Below are 25,313 nucleotides of genomic sequence, written 5' to 3' on the forward strand. Positions count from 1 at the left end.
TCATCAGAGTTCTCTGTGTTCCCCCCCCTTTTCATCAGAGTTCTCTGTGTTTCCCCCCTCCCTTTTCATCAGAGTTCTCTGTTTCCCCCCTCCCCCTTTTCATCAGAGTTCTCTGTTTCCCCCCTCCCCCTTTTCATCAGAGTTCTCTGTTTCCCCCCTCCCCCTTTTCATCAGAGTTCTCTGTGTTCCCCCCCCCTTTTCATCAGAGTTCTCTGTGTTCCCCCCCCTTTTCATCAGAGTTCTCTGTGTTTCCCCCCCTCTTTTCATCAGAGTTCTCTGTGTCTTCCCCCCCCCACTTTTTCATCAGACTTCTCTGTGTCTTCCCCCCCCCACTTTTTCATCAGACTTCTCTGTGTTTCCCCCCCCCTTTTCATCAGAGTTCTCTGTGTTCCCCCCCCCCTTTTCATCAGAGTTCTCTGTGTCCGTCCCCCCCTTTTCATCAGAGTTCTCTGTGTTTCCCCCCCCCCCCTTTTCATCAGAGTTCTCTGCGTTCCCCCCCCTTTTCATCAGAGTTCTCTGTGTTTCCCCCCTCCCTTTTCATCAGAGTTCTCTGTTTCCCCCCTCCCCCTTTTCATCAGAGTTCTCTGTTTCCCCCCTCCCCCTTTTCATCAGAGTTCTCTGTGTTCCCCCCCCCTTTTCATCAGAGTTCTCTGTGTTCCCCCCCCCTTTTCATCAGAGTTCTCTGTGTTCCCCCCCCTTTTCATCAGAGTTCTCTGTGTCCGTCCCCCCCTTTTCATCAGAGTTCTCTGCGTTCCCCCCCCTTTTCATCAGAGTTCTCTGCGTTCCCCCCCCCTTTTCATCAGAGTTCTCTGCGTTCCCCCCCCTTTCATCAGAGTTCTCTGCGTTCCCCCCCCTTTTCATCAGAGTTCTCTGCGTTCCCCCCCCTTTTCATCAGAGTTCTCTGCGTTCCCCCCCCTTTCATCAGAGTTCTCTGCGTTCCCCCCCCTTTCATCAGAGTTCTCTGCGTTCCCACCCCCTTTCATCAGAGTTCTCTGGGTCCCGTCCCCCCCCCATCAGAGTTCTCTGTGTTCCCCCCCCCCTTTTAATCAGAGTTCTCTGCGTTTCCCCCCCCTTACAGTGAAAGGTAACTCTGCAAGTTCAGATGTAAAAGGGGAACTCTTGTTAACTCCATGTGATTAGAAATGTTATTTAATTGCAAAATATATGTACAGTTTATACTATAACAAAGATTGCTGTGCGCTGCTAAAGTGTCCGGGTTTGACTTGAAGAAAAGGTGACAACCCTAAGACAGACAGAGATAGATTTGCGCACCAAAAAAATGAAATAAATGTAATTTCCCATCACACATGGGAGGGCTCTGCCCGTCCTGTTCCCAATTCACAACAGCTGATGGAAATGACTGTAAGCAGGGCTGTCTTAATGAAGGGCACACCTGGGCACTGCCCAGGGGCCCCAGCTGCATGGGGGGGCCCCTGCACTTTGCCCAAAGCAGCTGGTCATTGAGCCCACCCTGCCCCGAAATTGGGGGGCCCCATGATCGCACTGAGAGTGATAGATACACAGGGGAGGCAGTCTGCCTCCTACGTACTTGAAGTCTGTTTACCTGCACTGTCACCATTGTAGGGGCCCCAGAGCATTACTTTGCCCAGGGGCCCAAGATGCTATTAAGACGGCCCTGACTGTAAGCTGCAGTCATGCTGGGAAAGGCACGTGCAATGCGGCGTCTTATATCGCACACACACGCCGTGTCGTCACCCTTGTGTACATCGCACCGTCCCCCCAATTGTGCAGCCAGCATCCCCTCTGCTGTGCCTGTGTGGTAAGGCAGCGACCCAGGCTGTCTGCCACATGGCACAGAGGCTTCCCTGTGTACATGGGAGAGGAGGAGGAGGGGGGAGGGGAGGATCGGAGGAGTGTCGCTCCTCTTTCAGTCCTCGCTCGCTCTGCACACAGAGATGTTCACTATTTTATTCCGAGCTGCTAGAAAAGTTGCCGCACAGGGGCCCGATTGTCCCCGAGAGGAGCCCCAAATCCCCTGCTTGGAAGGATGACGCTTGCCAGGTGAGCGGAGACCCTTTACGCCGCCATATTTGTCTATTGTGATGTCTTTAAAGGGGTGTAATTTATATATATATATAAAAAATCGCTGTTTAGCTTGTATATTCATCGGCAATCGCTCCTTAATTTTAGGGCTCGTTCAGAAGTGCAGCGGTTTTTGCCACCCCTCTAAAAAGCGATCAGTGGTGGATCGTTTTCAGACGGGTGATATGTTGGCTTTTCACTGCCTGTTTTAACTCTGCAAATGCCGATCCATCTCGCTGCAACAGCTTGCATTTCACGCAACTGCGATGCGGCCCCATTCACTTGAATGGATCACATTTGGCAGCGGTACTGTCCCTTGAATGCTTATTTATTATTATTATTATTATTATTATTATTATAAAAAATATATATGTATATTTGAATAATCCAAGGACTGGAGTATCTTGTCTGTTCTGGAAACTGTCCAAATACACTTTTCAAATATATATTATTAATCACTTAAGCCCCGGACCAAAATACAAGTAAAGGACCAGGCCCCTTTTTGCGATTGGGCACTGCGTCGCTTTAACTGACAATTGCGCGGTCGTGCGACGTGGCTCCCAAACAAAATTGGCGTCCTTTTTTTCACACAAATAGAGCTTTCTTTTGGTGTTATTTGATCACCTCTGCGGTTTTTATTTTTTGCTCTATAAACAAAAAATAGAGCGACAATTTTGAAAAAAATATTAATATAAATATTATATTATAATATTTTTAACTTTTTGCTGTAATAAATATCCCCCAAAAAGATATAAAAAAAACATTTTTTTTTTCCCCTCAGTTTAGGCCGATACCTATTCTTCTACCTATTTTTGGTAAAAAAAAATTGCAATAAGCGATTTGGTTTGCGCAAAATTTATAGCGTTTACAAAATAGGGGATAGTTGTATGGCATTTTTATTATTTTATTTATTTTACTACTACTATGTCGGCGATCAGCGATTTTATTTTATTTTTTTTATTTTTTTTTTGACTGCCACATTATGGCGGACACATCGGACAATTTTGACACATTTTTGGGACCATTGTTATTTTCACAGCAAAAAGTGCTATATGACAATTGCAGTTTGGGAGTTAACCACAAGGGGGCGCTGACGGGGTTAAGTGTGACCTCATTTGTGTTTCTAACTGTAGGGGGGCGGGGCTGGACGTGTGACATCATTGATCGTCTTTCCCTATATCAGGGAACAGACGATCAATGACCATGCCACTGTGAAGAACGGGGAAGGTGTGTTGGCACACACCCCTCCCCCTGTTCTTCAGCTCCTGTGACCGATCGTGGGACACTGGTGGCTATCGGGTTAAAGCGGTAGTTCACCCTCTCGTACTTGATTTTACCATCGAGACAGGCATTGTAGCGCGAGCTACAGTATGCCTGTCCCGATTTTTTTAACCCCGTACTCACCTCGTAGTCGTCCATCGTAGATTTCGGCTCCCGCGGGGAATGGGCGTGCCTATGGAGAGGGAGGATGATTGACGGCCGGCCCTGGCACGTCACTCTCCCCGAAGACAGCCGGAGTAGGTCTCGGCTCTTCACGGCGCGTGCGCACAGGCTATGCGCACGCGTCGTGAAGACCAAGCCTATTTCGGCTATTTCCGGAGAAGCGTGACGCGCCAGAGCCGGCCGTCAATCATCCTCCGTCTCCAGAGGCACGCCCATTCCCCGGTATCTTCGATGGACGACTACAAGGTGAGTATGGGGGGAAAAAATTCGGGACAGGCATACTGTAGCTCGCGCTACAATGCCTGATTTAAAGGTAAAAGAAAAAAAAATATTTTTTTTCCCGTCGATAGGGTGAACCCCCGCTTTAAGTGTGACCTAGGCAGTGCCGATCCTGACCTCCCTGGGGCCCTAAGCAAAATGACATTCACATTAAAGCTTAGAAGTGGGTGGGGGCGGGGGGATGCTGCCGAAAATGACATGTCACATTAAAGTTGAGAAGGGGGGGCGCTGCCGACAGTGACATGTCACATTAAATATTAAAGTTTAGAAGCGGGGTGAGGGGCCGAAAATGACTTCTCACCAGGCGGGCCTCTAGTAATTTGGGGGGCCCTCCACAGCTTTGTGGGGCCCTAAGCGGCTTGCATAGTGAGCCTATAGGGCGGATCGGCCCTGGACCTAGGGGAGTGATTCTTACTGTGTGGGGGCGTGGCTTGGCGTGTGACGTCACTGATCGTCGTTCCCTATGACAGGGAACAAGCGATCAGTGACACTTACGCTAGGAAGAATGGGGAAAGGTTTGTTTACACTTACCTCTCTCCGTTCTTCAGCTTTGTGACCCGATTGTGGGACACCGGCGATCGGGTCCACGGTTCCCGCAGCTGCGGTCACAGAGCTCAGGACCGGGTCGTGAGCGCGACCCACGGCTGGGCTCTTAACCACTTAAGGACCGCCTTCTGCACATATACGTCGGCAGAATGGCACGGCTGGGCACATCCACGTACAGGTACATCCTGTACTAGTACCCAACCGTGGGTCACGGGCGCTCGCCCGCGGCGTGCTACCGCGACCCGGTTCGAAGCACCGGGACCGCGGGTCCCGCGGACCCGATCGCCGCTGGAGTGTGGCGATCGGTCCCCGGAGCTTAAGAACGGGGAGAGCTGTGTGTAAACACGGCTTCCCCGTTCTTCACTGTGGCGGCTGCATCGATCGTGTGACCCTTTTATAGGGAGACACGATCAATGACGTCACACCAACAGCCACACCCCCCTACAGTTGTAAACACACACTAGGTGAAACGAAACTCCTTCAGCGCCCCCTGTGGTTAACTCCCAAACTGCAACTGTCATTTTCACAATAAACAATGCAATTTAAATGCATTTTTTGCTATGAAAATGACAATGGTCCCAAAAATGTGTCAAAATTGTCCAAAGTGTCCGCCATAATGTCGCAGTCATGAAAAAAATCGCTGATCACCGCCATAAGTAGTAAAAAAAAAAAAAAAATGATAAAAATGCAATAAAACTATCCCCTATTTTGTAAACGCTATAAATTTTGCGCAAACCAACCTATAAACGCTTATTGCGATTTTTTTTTTTTTTTTTTACCAAAAATAGGTAGAAGAATACGTATCGGCCTAAATTGAGGGGAAAAAAATGATTTTTTATATATTTTTTCAAAATTGTCGCTCTATTTTTGTTTATAGCGCAAAAAATAAACGCAGAGGTGATCAAATACCACCAAAAGAAAGCTCTATTTGTGGGGAAAAAAAGGACGCCAATTTTGTTTGGGAGCCACGTCGCACGACCGCGCAATTGTCTGTTAAAGCGACGCAGTGCCGAATTGTAAAAACCCCTTGGGTCATTTAGCAGCATATTGGTCCGGTCCTTAAGTGGTTAAAGGCGACGTGCCTGTGCCCAGCCGTGCCATTCTGCCGACGTATATCGGCGTTAGGCGGTCCTTAAGTGGTTAACTATAATCTTCTAAACATGTACAAAAGGTGACCAAGTAAGAAAAACTTGGGCATAGAGACAAAAGAAGAACCTAGAGATGAGGTAATATACAAAGAAAAAGAGCCGCTGCTCCAGGTGTATGATGATAACCTGAGGTGGAATGTCTCGTAGAGTGCCAGCCCCGGTCCGCCTCCGTGGGAAACCTGTAAAAAAAGAAATGGCTGCACATCCAGGAATTCCGATTTTGTCTTTTATTGTTCAAAGTGATAACCCCAAAGACACCAACGCGAGGTCACGTAGACGCGTTTCGCACAAACATCTTGCACTTAATCATTACGATTAAGCACAAGATGTTTGTGTGAAAGGTGTTTGGCCGAAGCCATTTATTATCAATCAACTGTGTTTACTCTTTTTTTTTTTTTTTTTTATATCCTAATCACAACAGAAATTACCTTGATAAAAAGTTTACGTACCCTGGTGATTTTGGCCTGATAACATGCACACAAGTTGGCACAAAGGGGTTTGAATGGCTATTAAAGGTAACCATCCTCACCAGTGATCTGTTTGCTTGTAATTAGTGCGTGTGTATAAAAGGCCAATGAGTTTCTGGACTCCTGACAGACCCTTGCATCTTTCATCCAGTGCTGCACTGACGTTTCTGGATTCTGAGTCATGGGGAAAGCAAAAGAATTCTCAAAGGATCTGCGGGAAAAGGTAGTTGAACTGTATAAAACAGGAAAGGGATATAAAAAGATATCCAAGGAATTGAGAATGCCAATCAGCAGTGTTCAAACTCCAATCAAGAAGTGGAAAATGAGGTTCTGTTGAAACCAAACCACGGTCAGGTAGACCAACTAAAATTTCAGCCACAACTGCCAGGAAAATTGTTCGGGGTGCAAAGAAAAACCCCACAAATAACTTCAGGTGAAATGCAGGACTCTCTGAAAACATGTGGTGTGGCCGTTTCAAGATGCACAATAAGGAGGCACTTGAAGAAAGATGGGCTGCATGGTCGAGTCGCCAGAAGAAAGACATTACTACACAAATGCCACAAAGTATCCCGCTTACAATACGCCAAACAGCACAGAGACAAGCCTCAAACCTTCTGGCACAAAGTCATTTGGAGTGATGAGACCAAAATTGAGCTTTTTGGCCACAACCATAAACACTACATTTGGAGAGGAGATAACAACGCATATGATGAAAGGTCCACCATCCCTACTGTGAAACACGGAGGTGGATCGCTGATGTTTTGAAGGCACAGGAAATTTTGGTCAAAATTGATGGCAAGATGAATGCAGAATGTTATCAAAAAATACTGGAGGAACATTTCATTCATCAGCCAGGAAGCTGCTCATGGGACGTACTTGGACATTCCAACATGACAATGATCCAGAACACAAGGCCAAGCCGGCCTGTCATTGGCTACAGCAGAATAAAGTGAAGGTTCTGGAGTGGCCATCTCAGTCTCCTGACCTCAATATCATTGAGCCACTCTGGGGAGATCTCAGACGTGCCGTTCATGCAAGACAGCCCAAGAATTTACAGGAACTGGAGGATTTTTACCAAGAGGAATGGGCAGCTTTACCATCTGAGAAGATAAAAAGCCTCATCCACAAATACCACAAAAGACTTCAAGCTGTCATTGATATTATAGGGGGCAATACACGGTATTAAGAGCTGGGGTATGTAAACTTTTGATCAGGGTCATTTGGGTAGTTTCTGTTGCCATTCTGATCTAACCCCTTCCTGCCGAGCGTACGCATATATGCGTCCTCGGATTTGGGGGGTTATACCAGGATAATGCCCGCAGCAGCAGGCATTATCCCGGTACTGTTTTTTAGAGTGGGCGATCGGCTTTCCAGGCATAACAACCGATGTGGCTAAAAGCCGCTTGGCTGTTATACCGGAGGAGCGGACATTTCCATACCCCCCCTCCCTCCCGCTGCTCTGACCGGGCCTCCCGTCCCACCGGGAGATCCGATTCGCGATCGGCACTTCCAGTGCCTAGTGACAGACTGGAACGAAGGCTTAAATGTCTCCTGAATGTAAACACGGAAGCGACGTCACTTCCGGGTTACTCGGCTGCCAATGGCGCCGGATTTAAAAAAATGTACGGTATTCAGAATCGCAGTTTTCAGCGATCTTAATAATTTGACGTGTAAAGAAGGGATTTGGGGTCTTTTAGACCTCCGATCCCTCCATAAAGAGTACCTGTCACCACCTATTACTGTCACAAGGGATGTTTACATTTCTTTGTGACAGCGATTAAAAGTGATCACATTTTGTTTTTCTGGTGGAAGGTGCACGCTAAGACAACCGTTAACCACTTAACCCCCGGACCATATTGCTGGTCAAAGACCAGAGCACTTTTTTGCGATTCAGCACTGCGTCGCTTTAACTGACAATTGCGCGGTCGTACGACGTGGCTCCCAAACAAAATTGGCGTCCTTTTTTTCCCACAAATGGCTTTCTTTTGGTGGTATTTGATCACCTGTGCGGTTTTTCGTTTTTGCGCTATAAACAAAAATAGAGCGACAATTTTTAAAAAAATTAATATTTTTTACTTTTTGCTATAATAAATATCCCCTCCTGCAGAGGACCACATTGTACAGTTGAACCATACAATCTGGTTTCTGTGCGTTTTTTATAAAGTAATGCATGCGCTAATCTTGCTGCAGTTTGGCACTTTTTTATACCATTTAAAAGAATGGTCAGGAATCGCACTGCATCTGGACCGCATGTGAACCGCACAGCATTTTATCCCTATCACTTAAGCCAGTCACAGATGGTTGGACTCTCCCTGCTGAACCAGCTGAGTTTTGATCCATGTATGCGCAGGCTGATTGTTACGCAAGTTGATCCATCGATCAAATTTGGGTACAACTAGCATGTCTGATTTTTCTAGCATGCGATTATTGCCAGCGGGTATACCTGCTATTGCCAGCGGGTATAGCTGCTAGCAATAATTACTGCGTTCTCTCGGCCGGGATGGCTCCCCGTGAACCCCCCACAGGGAGAATACAACCACACTCCATAGCAGGTCTTTTTTTTTTTTCTTGTCGATCCCGGCTTCCCTGAATGCCACCAGGTGATCGGCCATGCTGCTGCCCGTGGTGAGCAAGGATCCCGGACTTCATACAGAGTGTTTTTGTTTCTTTGGCCACCGATCAGCTCTATTGATTCTACACAATGGTGAATGCATTTAATAAATGGTTTGTAATTTGATTAAAGTACGGTTGGTGCGATGTTGTTTTTAGTTTGTTGCCAGCTCTGGCGCTTGTTTCCAAGTCATTAGGCAGAGCTGAAAAAACCCACCCGGCTTATTTAGTGGATCTCTCTTTTTTTTGGACTTATTCCAGCTGCTTTAATTATTTGTCTAAGCCTAGGTTCACACTAAGTGCGGGAATGAAATCGGGCGAGTTCAGCGGCGTCACACCAGTTAGGATGGTGCCATTGCCGCCGATTTGACATGTCGCACTAGTGGTGCAACGGGTCACCCCCTTCGGCTTGGCACACACTGTGATCCACGGATTGCTGTCGCGGCCATAACATTGGGAAAGGCTGCGGCTTCGGCCTAGTTCCGGAGCCGCGGCCCTCCTCTCTGTTTACACCCACAGAGGAGGAGGAGCCTGCACTCGGACACACACACCGCTGGGAGTCATACTGATGGGGGGTGTCTGTACTACTGGGGGGTGTCTGTACTGAAATGGAAGTCCCCTGGCACAACTCCAGGGCAAAAACCTAAACTGCCTCTGATCCAAATTGTGAAGGCATGCAGATGAAAAACAGTCTGCTTCCTTCAGTGTCCAGCCGCGGAACCTTTTTTATTATCGCAGCTTTATACACAGAATGACATCATTCATATGAGCACATCTGATTCGTTAGTCCATATAGGGCTTTTCTCCTTGTGACGTCTATTCTTGACCTTGTGGCTTTCATTTCACATTCAATCGCCATCTTTGCTTCACTCGATGGAGAGGGCCGGAAGGAGTGAGAAGGAGACGAGTAACAGCTGTCTTCACTTAATCACTCCTGAAGGGTTGTTTAACTCTATAATGACTTATTTTAAGGATAATACTTGTATACATCCACACACATAGATCTCTCTCTCTCTCTCTCGCGTTCTCTCTCGCGCTCTCTCTCTTTCTCTCTCGCGCTCTCTCTCTTTCTCTCTCGCGCTCTCTCTCTTTCTCTCTCGCGCTCTCTCTATGTGTATATGTATGTATGTATGTATGTATGTATGTATGTATTTTAAGAAATAAAACCAATATACAAAAGGAAACCAATATTTGAGTGGTTTAGGAGAAAAAAATAACATAAACACAAAATAATCATTTTATTAACTCCATCACAGTACTACTTGGGGGGGGGGGTGTCTGTACTACTGTGGGGGTTACTGTCTGTACTACAGGGGTGTGTCTGTACTGAGAGGGGGTGTACTGCTGGGGAGGGTCTGCACTGAGGTGGGGGTGTCTGCACCGAGGAGGTGTGTGCACCTAGGGAGGGGAGACTATAGTTGGGGGGGTGAAGCCATTTTTTTTTGCGCCGTTTGACACCAACCCTAGTGACGCCACTGCAGTGGGGGAGATGTGGATATTACAGTGGGGGGGGATGTGGATATTAGTGGGGAGATGTGGATATTACAGTGGGGGGGGGGGGGGGATGTGCATATTGCAGTGGGGGAGAATTTGTTTATTTTTTTTGCCGATCCAAGGAACAATCCGAACCGTAAGTTTTTTTTTTTTTTTTTTTTTGATCCGTTGCACCTCTAAATCGCACCAATGTGAACCATTTGCGGTGCGATTTTCATCAATGCAAAACAAATGGGCGCAAATCGCACTGCAAAGAATCACATGCGACTTGAACAATGGGCACCTGTGCAATCCTAATTTATGTCCACCTCCTCACTAAAATACTCCCCATTTATTTGGTTTGTACCAATTGACATCTAGACAGAAATTGGCCTTTTCCAGATGTGACGCTTGGCGGGATCTTGGCGCCCTTTAGTTTACATTGACTAGAAATGGGAGCATTTGGTATGGCCGCCTCTGCTTCAACACTCTGACTCTTGCATCCATCCAATATTTTTAGTAACCCAGCCTTTCTCAACCTTTTCAACAGAGGAACCCTTGAAATAACTTTCCCTGCTAAAAAAATATTATATATACAACTCATGATTCATTAGTGTGATGGTCGGTGGGAAGAATTCTCATTACACAGGTGGTCATTGGGAAGAGTCCCCCCCTTCAGATAAAAGGATCAATGGTGTCTGTGGGAACTTGTCTGAGAGGCAGAAATTGCTCATTGCTCATGGAATCCCTAGCAACGTCTGGGGAACCCTCAAGGAATCCCTAGCAACGTCTGGGGAACCCTCAAGGAATCCCTAGCAACATCTGGGGAACCCTCAAGGAATCCCTAGCAACGTCTGGGGAACCCTCAAGGAATCCCTAGCAACGTCTGGGGAACCCTCAAGGAATCCCTAGCAACGTCTGGGGAACCCTCAAAGAATCCCTAGCAACGTCTGGGGAACCCTCAAGGAATCCCTAGCAACCTCGTGGAGGAACTCTATCAAGGAATCCCTAGCAACCTCTGGAGCAACCCTCGAGGATCCCTCTAGCAACCTCCTGCAGCAACACTCAAGGATCCCTCTAGCAACCTCTGGAGCAACCCTTGAGGAACCCCAAGTAACCTCTGGAGCAACCCTTGAGAGAACCCCTAGCAACCCTTGAGAGAACCCCTAGCAACCCTTGAGAGAACCCCTAGCAACCCTTGAGGAACCCCTAGCAACCTCCTGGAGCAACCCTCGAGGATCCCTCTAGCAACTTCTGGAGCAACCCTTGAGAAAACCCCCAGAAACCATTGAGGAACCCCCCCAGTAACCTCCTTGAGGAACCCCCAGTAGCCTCATGGAGCAGACCTTGAGGAACCCCTAGTAACCTATCAGGGAACCCCTTGCAACCTCTGGAGGAACTCTGTTTGAGAAACCCTGATGTAACCAGTTCCATTGAACAAAGGGATTTACATTTGTTTTGGAGGGGGGCAACCTAGTACCTACCTAAAGCTGCTCTTCCTTCATTGATGGACACAGCTGTTAATTGAATATAAATCAAATCAAATTGGGTCATGCTGCCATTTCCAACCACTTGTATCCAGTTGATCTTTAGTCAACGGCTTCATCTCTCAAGAAATAAATGAGAAGAGTTGACAACCCGTCACGTTGTAGTTGGTCACTACTGTCTAAGGAAGGAGTCCATACGGCTCCAAAAAGTTTCTTCATTAGCTGGCGAATGAAGTCCTGCTACTTATATTGTCATTATGGTGTGCTGGTGATACTTCATGTTCTGGATTATGTTGGCGATGGTGCCAACATTTCGCTTGGAGCACCCAGAAATACTGTGGAATGCTGAAAAACATACGCTGGGGTTTTGGACATTTTGACATTGGGTAGGTGGCGTAATTTACTGCAATGCATGGCAACGCAAGTTAAAGAATACTTAAACCCGTTAATGCTTTCCTATTAAAAACTGACCACACTAGACAGCGTGGTCAGTTCTCTAGCTGTGCCAGGAACTCTGCCTTCTCGCCTCCAATGATCAGACTTGTCCTGACAGCACCCCCTCCTGCACTGCACAGGCTCAGCCATTTACTGTGAAGACTAGTGTGCTGCTTTTCCTCCTCCCCCCAGCTTTCTGAGCTTCTTAAAGTGATAGTACTGTAATTGCTGTATTTTTGTTTTGTACTGGGGAAATGTGTGTGTGTGTGTGTGTATATGTATGTATGTATGTATGTGTGTGTGTGTATATATATATATATATATATATATATATATATATATATATATATATATATATATATATATATATATATATATATATATATATATATATATATTAATAATAATAATATTTTTTTTTAGATACGTTACACCGCCGCAAGTTTTCATCGCAAGTGCCTGATTCTAAAAGCACTTGCGATGAAAACTACGCTGGCAGCCTCCGGCGCAAGGCGGGCCAATTCAAATGGGCGTGTGCCATTTAAATTAGGCGCGCTCCCGCGCCGGACCTACTGCGCATGCTCAGTTTCGCAATTCCCGTCGTGCTTTGCGTGCCGTGACGTCATTTTTTCGAAAAGGCGACGCGCGTAGCGTACTTCCGTATTCCCGGACGTGTTACGCAAACGACGTTAAATTTAAAATTTCGACGCGGGAACGACGGCCATACTTTAAACAGCGATACGATTGCTGAGTAAAGTTAGGGCAGGTCAAACGACGACTAACTTTGCGACGGGAAACTAGACTAGCAGCGACGTAGCGAACGCGAAAATCCGTCGGGAATCGCCGTAACTCCTAATTTGCATACCCGACGCTGGTTTACGACGCAAACTCCCCCCAGCGGCGGCCGCGGTACTGCATCCTAAGATCCGACAGTGTAAAACAATTACACCTGTCGGATCTTATGGATATCTATGCGTAACTGATTCTATGAGTCAGTCGCATAGATAGAAACAGAGATACGCCGTCGTATCTCTTTGGTGAATCTGGCCCATAGTCCTCAATCTGGGGACTGTCCCCCGGGAACTGGGGATGTCTGGTCACCCTACCTAAACGTGCAATGCTTAAGAGATATTCTAGGGAACAGCAGTCAGTAATGTCACCAGTGCAGAGCCCTGTGTTTTGCGGCTGCGACTCCTGTGCACATGGGCAGGAGTGACATCTCATCTCGGCCATTCAAGCGGCTGCAGCCCACAAATGCGTCAACAGCTTCAACGAACCTGGAAGGAAGACCAGCTGAAGATGGAAGCCCCTGGAGGGCTTCATTATAAGGCAAGTCTTATATAATGTGCTAGTATGCATCGCATTGTGCTTTCACCTTACAGGGTTTTTTTTTTTTTTTTTTAAGCCAGAAATTTGGCTCGTCTTTACAGGGAAATAGAGCAGCAGACAACATTTGACAATATAGGTCATTACTTTAAATGTTGTGAATGAACCTGCAAACAATAGCCATTTTGTTTGTTTGTTTTAATTTGCATAGAAATCAGTTTATCAGTTGGGTTTGGAAATGCTCGGGATTCCTTTTCTCCTGCAGATATGCGGTCCGTCCTGTTTGTTTGTAACATTGTGTTTTTGCATAAAGAGGTAGCTAGGTGCCTCCAGCCCTCGCCCCGTACGCTCTACAGCCTCGCTAGTGCACACTCCCCACCAGGTGAGCCACCTGCACAGTCACATTATTGTCTGCATGCTGTTTGCTGGAACGTCAGGTGAGATTGACATGTTCTCTTATAACTTGAGTTGTTCAGGAATGAAATGATATTCCGGGGTCATTGTGTTGCTACTTTAAAGGGGTTGTAAAGGTTCATTTTTTTTATCTTCTTCTTAAATAGCTTCATTTTACCTTAGTGCAGTCCTCCTTCACTTACCTCATCCTTCCATTTTGCTTTTAAATGTCCTTATTTCTTCTGAGAAATCCTCACTTCCTGTTCTTCTGTCTGTAACTCCACACAGTAATGCAAGGCTTTCTCCCTGGTGTAGAGTGTTGTGCTCGCCACCTCCCTTGGACTACAGGAGAGTCAGGATTCCCACTAACACACAGCTCCTTTCTCTATCTGCAACGTAGAGAGCGTCTCCTGTAGTTTCACGAACGTACTTGCGCCCAGCGCATTAATATACGTGGTTTACGTAAGGCTTACGTCCGGCGTATAGTTATTCCCCATCTATGAGGCGCAACTCATGCAAAGGTATGGACCAGGGAACAGCCGTCGTATTTTACGTTGTTTACGTAGTAGTACGTGAATAGGCATGGGCGTAGGTTACGTTCACGTCGAAGGCAGTGATTCAACGTGATTGTGAGCATGCGCACTGGGATGCGGCCATGGGACGGCGCATGCGCCGTTCGTTTGGCCCATCATTTGCATGGGGTCACGCTTCATTTAAATGGATCACGCCCACTTCCATCTACTTTGAATTAGGCCGGCTTACGCCTACGAATTTACGTTATGCCGGCGCAACTTTGGGAGCAAGTGCTTTGTGAATACTGTGCTCGCCGCTCTGCGCTACGTCGGCGTAGCGTATATTCGATACGGCGGCATAACTATGCGCCGTTGTATGTGAATCCGGGCCATAATGTGTGTGTGTGTGTGTATGTATGTATGTATGTATGTATGTATGTATGTATGTATGTATGTATATAAATATTCACACATACACACTCTTATAGATGTAATATATATTTTTTTTATATTATTAACCACTTTATCCCCGGACCATTTGGCTGGCCAAAGACCAGAGGACTTTTTGCGATTCGGCACTGTGTCGCTTTAACTGACAATTGCGCAGTCGTGCGACGTGGCTTTCTTTTGGTGGTATTTGATCACCTCTGCGGTTTTTGTTTTTTGTGCTATAAACAAAAATAGAGCCACAATTTTGAAAAAAATACAATATTTTTTACTTTTTGCTATAATAAATATCCCCCAAAAATATATATTATTTACATTTCAGATTGAGCAAAACTTTTTGGTGCATAACTCCACCACTCTCCCGGGGCTGTCCCTGGGATTTCTTTCCCTTTTTGCAGTTGATGGGATTTTTCCCTCACCATTATTTTGGGGTCCATGAATAAGTCTGTATGACGAAACATGTCGGGGGTCCATGAATATGTCTGTATGACGAAACATGTCGAGGGCGTGGCTAAACGGCAACCATCTGTAAGCACTTCATGCTTGGACACCAGATCAGAGAATAACGGTTTGAGCTAGAGGAGCGGTTGAGAGTGATATCCAAGCCATACACCTCGGGTCCGCCGTGACCACACTATATACTACTACAGACGTTTTCTCCAAGAGCTGTATGCTGTGAGGATACCATTATCATATGCTGTCTATGATCTCCTGTAATAAGAGATCGTAGAGTTCCGGTGAGAGTCAGTGTGTGCCCTAGGTGGAGGTGCTTCTATCATCACTTTTCTCAGGAGTTGGGATTTACTTTCTTTCACTTTGGAGACCATCATTATTCAATTTGCTATGGACTTTTTTGTGGACTGTGATTAACCCATTAGGGTGCCCTTGTTTCCTTACTAAGTTCACGGTGTGATCACTGTTTGCTATATACTTTTTGTAATATTTGCGCTGATTTCAGTGCATTATACATTAGCGCAGCTTCTTTTTTGTATATGCTGTGATTTTATTAGCTGGCTTTGAAGTGATGTGATGTGAGTGTAATGGTTTAAATTTTTCACATAGCGTTTTATTAAACTGGTTTTACAATTTTGCACTATTTGGAGCACTTTTTATTTACATGTGGAGAGATCCTATTTACATGCTTGCGGCTGGATAATGGAGATCAGCTAACCGTATCTGTGTGGTTTAAAGCAATTTGCCAAGCACGAGAGTGTCAAGCCCTGTACACACGGGCCAGAATCTCATCGGGGGAAAAAAAACTTGTTTTTCCTGACGAGATTCTTGACAAAAATCTCTTGCTGCCCGAGTGTACAGACACTCCATTCACAAGAACCGCCGAATGGCAAGAACGCAGTGACGTCATCGCGTACGACGAGCATGCGCTCGTCACATTTAATGCCATCGCCGCCATCTCGCTGCCCTTGGAAGCTACCGCGCATGCGTCAAAATAATTTCGAGCATGCGCAGATTTCCACGGCGACGGGTAAGTATACAGACGCTCGGGTTTCTCAGCAGGAAAACACTGCAGAGAATCACGACGAGGAAAATAGAGAGCAGGTTCTCTATTTTTCTCGTCGAGATTCTGAGCAGTTTTCTTGACGAGAAACCTCAAAGCCTCGTACACACGCACGGTTCTTGCCAAGAAAACCGAGCGTGTGTACAAGGCTTAAGGCATAAATATCTGGTGAGTGTTCTCCAAAGGGAGCGGAATCACTGGCACTTGGTGGTGGAACATCAGAGAAGTTTACACTGGATCAACTCTTACGGATGAATTTTCATTATGCTTATGAACTTTTTATTGAATGTAGTATTTCACTTTTCACAGGGTGATATTGTTACACTGATAATTTGAATTATATATCAGACAGGAGGCTCATATCTTGTGCATTAATCTTCCTTTATTAATGCTCACAGCAGAAAACATTTCTAATAACTTTAATGTAAAAACTTTTTTAAAACAGACTACCCCTACAGTAGTCCATACAATCCTTAACCACGCCCCTGTTAGTGACCCCATAAAAGGGGCTGTCTGTGAATGTTCCTCCTCTTTCTTTCTGCTCACAGATCAGATAAGTACTCATTTATAGTGTATCGTTTATTTTTTATAGGATTTCTAGAGAATGTCTCCTATTTTTCACATATTTGCGACTTACATATATATATATTTATGGATTTTTCCCCTTATTACTTATAATCTCCTATGTTATAGCTCTTAGCTGTCTCAAAATTTTTCCTGTGTTCCAGGACCTTTTTTATTGTACCTTTACCCTTAGGTCTTCTGCTTCATATCGCAAGGTGTCTTTTTCTACACAGCGCGACACCAATCTACAGGGTGTCGGGAGCGTTTCTCCTCCCGACATCCTGCACAGCTGTTTTACCTGGCACGGCGCCATTAGTGTCCTCTTCTTCCTCACGACACTCGCGCGCTCTTAGGGGGCGTCCCCGCCCACGTGCGACGAGCAGCCAATCAGCGCGCACCGGACGAAATCTCGCGAGATTTCGTTCCCGGGCCGCTGCAGTTTCTGAGGCTTCCCTCTTCTCTGTAGCCACTCGGAGCCTACGGAGGAGAGGATAGGACAGGAGCCTGCCAGCACAGCACTTAGCTAAGTATACTCCATATCCTTAGCTAGCCCCAGCGCTGATTACTCCTCAGTCACCTTAGACCCTGTGCTGATCGCACAATACCAATTATATACACCCAGTGGGAAATAAATAAATAATATAAAGAGATATTCATATCTAAACGGAGCCTATCTAGATAACACCCTTTACTGGCATACTGCCTTAAGTCACTCACAGGATGACTGATAACAATCCACTGAACCCCAGTGGGGAAATGCAATCTACAGGCACCTCACACACCCTGAGTGCCACCCAACTCCAGGACATCATACAGATGTCTATTCAGGCCGCCCTGGCCGCCACCACCCCATCCCCCTGGGCATTACAACCCACGGATATGACACCGACCCCGCTTCAGTGCGGTGAACCGCCTAATAAAAAGGGAAAATCCTTACAAAAAAGGAAGCACTCCCTTGCGGTCCATGACTCCCCGGCAGGGGAAGTAACTAATATGCTACAGGTAGCACCCACCTCAGTCTACCAACCCCAGCATCATTTAAACACAACTCGACCCCTGAATCTCAGGGAGACCCAGGAAAAGGGACCTAATACCACCAGAAGAGCAAAACCTGACTCTTACGTGGACTCCTCTGAGGAGGACTCTGCCGACCCTTTAGAGGGATCGGAAGGATCCGTTTCTGATTCGGATAATGAAGATGCTGGGGCTACGGCTCTTAACACAGCAGCCACTCCTGCCACGCAGGACGAAGTCCTTTTGGACGCCCTCGGCGAACCCTTCTTTCACCCAGACGCCATAACACACCCGCGCTCTGGAGAGTGGACCCCTTTACCACATGTTTCGCAATACGTGGAACTATGGGCAAGGAAGTCTTTAGACAAGGGTAGCCGCAATAAATTGAGGGCCGAATGCCCCAGGCCCTCCATTCCCAAGAAAGTGGTAGCAACCCCGGAGGTTGATCCGGTGTTAATGAAATACCTGCTAAAAACAGGAAAATTTCAAAAGAAGGGCATTGAACGGTCTTTCCGAGCCATACAGGACCGCGTCCTGGATCTGATAGGCCCGTTAACCAAAATACTCAACCTCTCAGAACAGGCGGCAGCTTCTGAACAACCAGTTGACTTACCGCAGCTGCGAGGTTGGGCACAGAGAGCCCTGTGCCTAGCTGGCACCGCAAACACAGCATGCTCAATAGAAAGGCGCAGGTCAATCCTGATGCGCTTAGACCCCCAGTTATCCCACCTGGCGGAATCCGAACCTGGCCCGGCAGCCGAAGGCATGCTCTTTGGTGACATGGTCATCAAGGATATTAATAAATTTGTTGGACTGTTCTCCAGTCTGGATAAGGCTCAGAACTCCCTAAGAAAAACGGGCACAAGCAAGGTTTTTAACAGGGCCGGCAGAAATAGAGGCCGTTCTGCCGGCCGCTCTTCCTTCTTCAGGCCACAGGGCAGACCCACTGCCCAATATCAGTACCAGGCTCCGTCCTACACCACTCCTATGGCACAACCCGCACCGTTCTTCCCTCCTCGAGGCAGATCCTGGCGTGGACGTGGTGGACGAGGTTACCCACGATCCCGACCTCATACCGGTGAGCATACCTTACACCACACTCGATTACACTCCTGTGGGGGGACGCCTGAGGTATTTTTTCCAACATTGGTCTGCGATTACGGCAGACGCATGGATCCTACACTCCGTTACGGGGTTTATCATAGAACTAATATCCCCTCCGACTCTCAACATTATTCCCCCACCCATTCGGTTTGCAAAACAAAAAGAACACCTCATAGACAAAGAGATTCTAGACCTGGTCATGAAACAGGCCATTATAGAAGTAGATCCCTCTTCCCCAGGTTTCATAAGCAACCTGTTTCTAGTAAGCAAGAAAGGGGGAGGCTTCCGCCCAGTGATAAACCTGAAGGGCTTGAACCAATATGTCGAATACCGACATTTCAAAATGGAAGGCATCCACTTTCTCCGAGACCTCCTCCACCCCAGCGATTGGCTGGTGAAGGTGGACCTGAAAGATGCATATCTTACGGTTCCCATTCATCCCAATTCACAACATCTACTTCGTTTCCCATGGAAAGGCAGAATGTGGCAATTCACTTGCCTTCCGTTCGGCCTCTCGTCTGCCCCATGGTGTTCTACCAAACTGATGAAACCAGTGGTGGCAGCTCTAAGGAACAGAGGTGTTCGTCTGATTATCTATCTCGACGACATCCTCATCATGGCTTATTCCAGAGATCAGGCCCTGCTTCACATGTCTTGGACACTTTCCCTACTCCAAGAACTGGGATTCGTAATCAATTACGAGAAGTCCAGCCTAACTCCAGCCCAACAAATAGAATTCCTGGGCTTTACGGTAGACACCATCCAGTCAACCCTCAGTCTACCCAAGACGAAACTTGCGCTCATCCGCAAAGAGATTCGGGCAGCACTGAACAGAGGTTCTTTATCCCTCCGCACTCTAGCACGGTTGGTGGGCCTGCTCGCGGCCTCCATCCAGGCCATCTTCCCAGCTCCCCTACATTACAGAGCCCTCCAACGGCTCAAAATTATGCACCTGAGGCAAGGCCTCAGGTACTCAGACGAAATTCCCTTATGCCAAGAGACCACCGAGGAACTGAGATGGTGGCTTCATCATGCCGTGGAATGGAACGGCAAAACCATCTTCATCCCCTCTCCGGACGTCGTGATAGAATCAGACGCCAGTCGCAGGGGTTGGGGTGCCCGGTGCGGGACGTCCTCCACAGGAGGGACGTGGTCCGCTACGGAAACCTCCCTGCATATCAATGCACTGGAACTTTTGGCGGCCCTGTTCGCCGTCAAGAGTTTCATGCCTCACACGTCCACTTGCTGTATTCTATTTCGCATGGACAACGTGGCAGCGGTGCAATATGTCAATCGACTGGGTGGCACCAAATCCAAGACGCTGGCATATATCGCGAGGGACTTCTGGCATTTCTGCATATCTCACAACATCACCCCTATAGCGGAATACATCCCGGGGGTATCCAACTCGGTAGCCGACTGGAACTCTCGATATCTCCGAGATTCCAGCGATTGGACATTGGATCGATCAATTTTTCTTCGTTTGCAGCAACTTTGGGGTCCGCTATCTTTCGATCTCTTTGCCTCACGCCTCAACCGTCAGCTACCTCGCTTCTTCAGCTGGAGGCCAGATCCGGAGGCACATGCGGTGGACGCTCTCCGCCAGCCCTGGCCAGAGGGGACGCACTACGCGTTTCCCCCCTTTCAAATGATCCCCAGACTTCTCCCACGGATAACCCACCTGAGAGCGACAGTGGTCTTAGTTACCCCATGGTGGCCGACCCAACCATGGTTTCCGCTGCTTCTGGGAATGGCTGTAGATTACCCCAGACTGATCCCCTTCTCTCCTCACCTCCTCACCAACCCGACCGGGGATCCTCATCCCATGGTTCTGGAGAACAACCTGCCACTTCTGGCGTGGTTAGTCTCGGGATCCCGATCGCAGATAGAGACCTTTCAGTCTCGGCTCGGAATCTCCTCTCCCTGGCCTGGGCCCCCGGGACTAGATCGGCATATCGATCAGCCTGGGGACTCTGGGTTCGTTGGTGTAATCAACGACAGGTTGATCCCATACAGGCCCCTGTTTCTCTAGTGGCTAATTATTTGGCAGAGTCTTTCGAATCCGGCAAGGCATACAGTTCTATTAATATCTATCGATCGGCTATTTCAGCCTATCATTGCCCCGTGGATTCTTTGCCGGTGGGCAAACATCCTTTAGTATGCCGGCTGCTACGAGGCATAAAATTTCAACGTCCCCCTAGGCCTAGATATCAAGTGACCTGGGATGTTTCAAAGGTACTTGATATGTTCGCCAGTTGGGGGGACAATTCGGATCTGTCCCTGAGACTTTTATCTATAAAACTGACGGTCCTTCTTTGTTTAATTTCCATCAAGAGGGTCTCAGATGTTAGAGCTCTTGACGTCTCCAGAAGGCAATTTTCACCACACGGCGTTGAATTCTCCATTGTGCGCAGGACCAAGACTGCGATTCACTCGGTTTTCTACCCTTCTTTTCCTACACATCCCCTCCTCTGTGTCGTTCGGTGTCTTCAGACATACGAATCCCTCACGGCTAATTTACGCCCTACAGATTCTTCTCAACTCCTTATATCCTATGTCAAACCACATCTACCTGTCTCATCTGCCTCCCTGGCACGATGGGTGAGAACCGCCATGGAAATGGCGGGGATCGACGTCACCCTGTTCGGAGCTCACTCCACCAGGGGCGCCATGGCTACCAAAGTAGTCACTTCAGGAGGCTCTCTCTCCGATCTCTTGAGAGCGGCGGATTGGTCTTCCGAGTCCACGTTCCGTCAATTCTATTTCAGACCTCAAGACCATGTATCTTTAGCGATTCTCCCTTAGAGTTATGACTTGTGTTTTTTATCATATCTGTTTATGTATTTGAGCTTTGAACTTGCACAAGATATGAGCCTCCTGTCTGATATATAATTTGAGATTTTCCTAGCTTGTGACGGAAAATATTGATTATATGATGACAGGAGGCGAGTATCTTCCCTCCCGACCCTCCCTGTTACGATTGTTTTCTCATTTTTCGCAGGTTACTGAGGGCCGAGCTGGTAATGGCGGATGGATAATCCGGTTTGGAGGTTGATCGTATTCTGCTTTCCCGTTGGAAGACAGCTCACTAGACAATCCTCGTTGTGGATTTATTGCTCCGGAAACCCCTGTTGGGTCATTGTTGATGGTGCACTTCCCGTTGGAAGCCATTCAGAGGTCGACCGGCCGGTCGTCGCTCCAAGGACACGCTCCGATCCTTCTTTCTGGTACCATTTTATATGAAGATTATCGCATCAAGAAAGAGGAGGAACATTCACAGACAGCCCCTTTTATGGGGTCACTAACAGGGGCGTGGTTAAGGATTGTATGGACTACTGTAGGGGTAGTCTGTTTTAAAAAAGTTTTTACATTAAAGTTATTAGAAATGTTTTCTGCTGTGAGCATTAATAAAGGAAGATTAATGCACAAGATACTCGCCTCCTGTCATCATATAATCAATATTTTCCGTCACAAGCTAGGAAAATCTCAAATTATCACATTGTTATCATCTTTGTAGCGATACTTTTTAAATTGTACCGCGAATGAAGTTGTCTTTATTTTATTTTTAGGTTTATCTTTGCACTTTATTGGAGTTCCATAAACGTGAGTAATTTAGCGCCACTTATTTTTTCACTATTGAGTTTGGATAGCGGTAAAAAAAATACATGACTATGGTATACCAGATATTCCCCTTTTTTTGCTGCTAAGACCCCCAACATATACTCCACCTTTATACTCTAAATGAATAACGAGACCACCACCATACCTTGGAGTAAAACATTGGCCGTAGCAGCCTCCTTTATTTTTTTTTTTAATTAACTTTAAATATTAACCACTTGCCGCCCGCCAATGACATATTGACGTCGGCAAAGTGGTTGTAGAATCCTGACTGGACGTCATATGACTTCCTATCTGTGTCCATCTGTGCCACCTATCCGTGCCCGTCCGTGCCGCCTATCCATGCCCGTCTGTGCCGCCTATCTGTGTCCATCTGTGCCACCTATCCGTGCCCGTCCGTGCCGCCTATCCATGCCCGTCCGTGCCGCCTATCCATGCCCGTCCGTGCCGCCTATCCATGCCCGTCCGTGCCGCCTATCCATGCCCGTCCGTGCCGCCTATCCATGCCCGTCCGTGCCGCCTATCCATGCCCGTCCGTGCCGCCTATCCATGCCCGTCCGTGCCGCCTATCCATGCCCGTCCGTGCCGCCTATCCATGCCCGTCCGTGCCGCCTATCCATGCCCGTCCGTGCCGCCTATCCATGCCCGTCCGTGCCGCCTATCCATGCCCGTCTGTGCCGCCTATCTGTGTCCATCTGTGCCACCTATCCGTGCCCGTCCGTGCCGCCTATCCAAGCCACCTATCAGTGCCCATCCGCGCCGCCCATCAGTGCCGCATATTAGTGCCCATCAATGCCACCACATCAGTGCCACCTCATCTGTGCCCATCAGTGCCGCCTTATCAGTGCTTGTCAGTGCAGTACCATCAGTGCCCATCAGTGAAGGAGAAAACGTACTTATTTACAATGTTTTTTAACAAACAAAAAAATACTTTTTTTTTTCTAAATTTTCGGTCATTTTTTATTTTTTTAGGTAGAAAATAAATATCCCAGAGGTGATCAAATACCACCAAAAGAAAGCTCTATTTGTGGGTACAAAATGATTAAAATGTAGTTTTGGTACAGTGTAGCACGACCGCGCAATTGTCATTCAAAGTGCAACAGCACTGAAAGCTAAAAATTGGTCTGGGCGGCAAGGTGTATAAGTGCCCGGTATGGAAGTGGTTAAAACTTTTTAAATTAACACGTAAACAACATTTTCTCAGAAAGCAATCCTATAGTATCCTAGTGCTGGACTTTGCAGGAACCACTAAAATTCCAATATTCTAACATAACATCTGGCACTGCGGTACCTCGCCTCTGGTCATAGGCCTCAAGCCGACAAGCTGGCTCAGAGACGACCACTGACCGCAGTGCCCTCCATTAACATAAAATTCCAGCAACACTCTGGTTAACTGAAAAATACCCCCTCGGAAACCCATACCACCGCTAGGTTCTGAAATCCTTCTTCGAGGTATCTTCCTTCCCCTGCAAAGTCCAACACCCGCCACTGCCACGACAGCATGCTCGGCGTCATCTGCATAAAAAGAAAAACGAAACGCCAAAAGGCCAACACCAGAATCAACCTAAACCACCAACCTACTAAACAAGGGGAGGGTGGGCGGGAACTTTCCTCACGCTGTGTTACCCGGGAAGAGGGGCGGGACCTATTTAACAACTATCCTTCCCCCTCCCCACTGTCTTCTCTACCAATCCCCTCCCACCTAGCTTGATTGGGTCTTGTTAACCCTGTCATGCCCGGCCCTGCGCTTACTGCATTCCTTTGTCCTTTGCTCCGGGCCTTTCTATCTCATGTACATAGCACATGTCTGCATTCTGCAACCTGCACATCGTGTAGCAAACCCCCGAGGGAGCTGCTTGCCTGCATTCTGCAACCTGTACATCGTGTAGCAAACCCCCGAGGGAGCTGCTTGCCTGCATTCTGCAACCTGTACATCGTGTAGCAAACCCCCGAGGGAGCTGCTTGCCTGCATTCTGCAACCTGTACATCGTGTAGCAAACCCCCGAGGGAGCTGCTTGCCTGCATTCTGCAACCTGTACATCGTGTAGCAAACCCCCGAGGGAGCTGCTTGCCTGCATTCTGCAACCTGTACATCGTGTAGCAAACCCCCGAGGGAGCTGCTTTTGTTTGTTCAGTCCGTCCTGCCTTTCAACCCCAATGAACTGTCCCAGCCCCGCTGTCACACCCAGAAATGTGATTAATAGAATAACTCAGCAGGAATACACAACACTTGTAGTTAACCTGAATTTTACTTTTCTTCAAGTAAACATTTAGTCAGCCAGAACCATGTAAGTACCCAGGACTTGGTTGAAACATATTAACCACTTGAGACCCGCGCTATTGCCAAAAGACGTCAACAGCGCGGCTCTCAGGTGCCAACTGGACGTCTTTGGACGTCATTTAAAAGCATTACCCGCGCGCGCCTCTGGGGGGCGCGCAGCGGGTAAACACTGTCCCGGCGCATCGCTGGGAAGCCGATGCGTGTACCCGGCGGCCGCGATGTCCGCCGGGTACACGCGATCGTCGGTAACACAGCAGGGACGTGGAGCTCTGTGTGTAAACACAGAGCTCCACGTGCTGTCAGAGGAGAGGAGACCGATCTGTGTGTCCCTTGTACATAGGGACACAGCATCGGTCACCTCCCCCAGTCACCCCCCTCCCCCCACACAGTTAGAACACACCCAGGATACACATTTAACCCCTTCCTCACCCCCTAGTGTTAACCCCTTCACTGCCAGTCACATTTATACAGTAATTAGTGCATTTTTATAGCACTGATCGCTGTATAAATGTGAATGGTCCCAAATTTGTGTCAAAAGTGTCCGATACGTCCGCCGCAATATCGCAGTCCCAATAAAAATCGCAGCCATTACTAGTAAAAAAAAAAA

The 25,313-nt window shown here is 47.5% G+C and overlaps 1 protein-coding gene across 4 annotated transcripts in view; it reads left to right on the plus strand.

The window, feature by feature from the left end:
- The window catches only part of B4GALT4 (beta-1,4-galactosyltransferase 4), a 138,714-nt gene that overhangs the window by 42,311 nt on the left and 71,090 nt on the right, over positions 1-25,313 (plus strand). Inside the window, exons 1-2 of one of the 4 annotated variants that reach the window (XM_040339101.1) lie at positions 1,897-2,022; positions 22,377-22,410. The exons of 1 other annotated variant lie outside the window; for it this stretch is intronic. The gene's annotated coding sequence lies outside the window, so the exon portion shown is untranslated. Of the gene's footprint in view, positions 1-1,896; positions 2,023-22,376; positions 22,411-25,313 lie in introns of those variants that run through there. 2 more of the 4 variants (XM_040339102.1, XM_040339099.1) reach the window with 2 other exon arrangements.

Source organism: Rana temporaria, chromosome 2 (assembly GCF_905171775.1).
Source record: "Rana temporaria chromosome 2, aRanTem1.1, whole genome shotgun sequence".
Taxonomy (NCBI): Eukaryota; Metazoa; Chordata; class Amphibia; order Anura; family Ranidae; genus Rana; species Rana temporaria.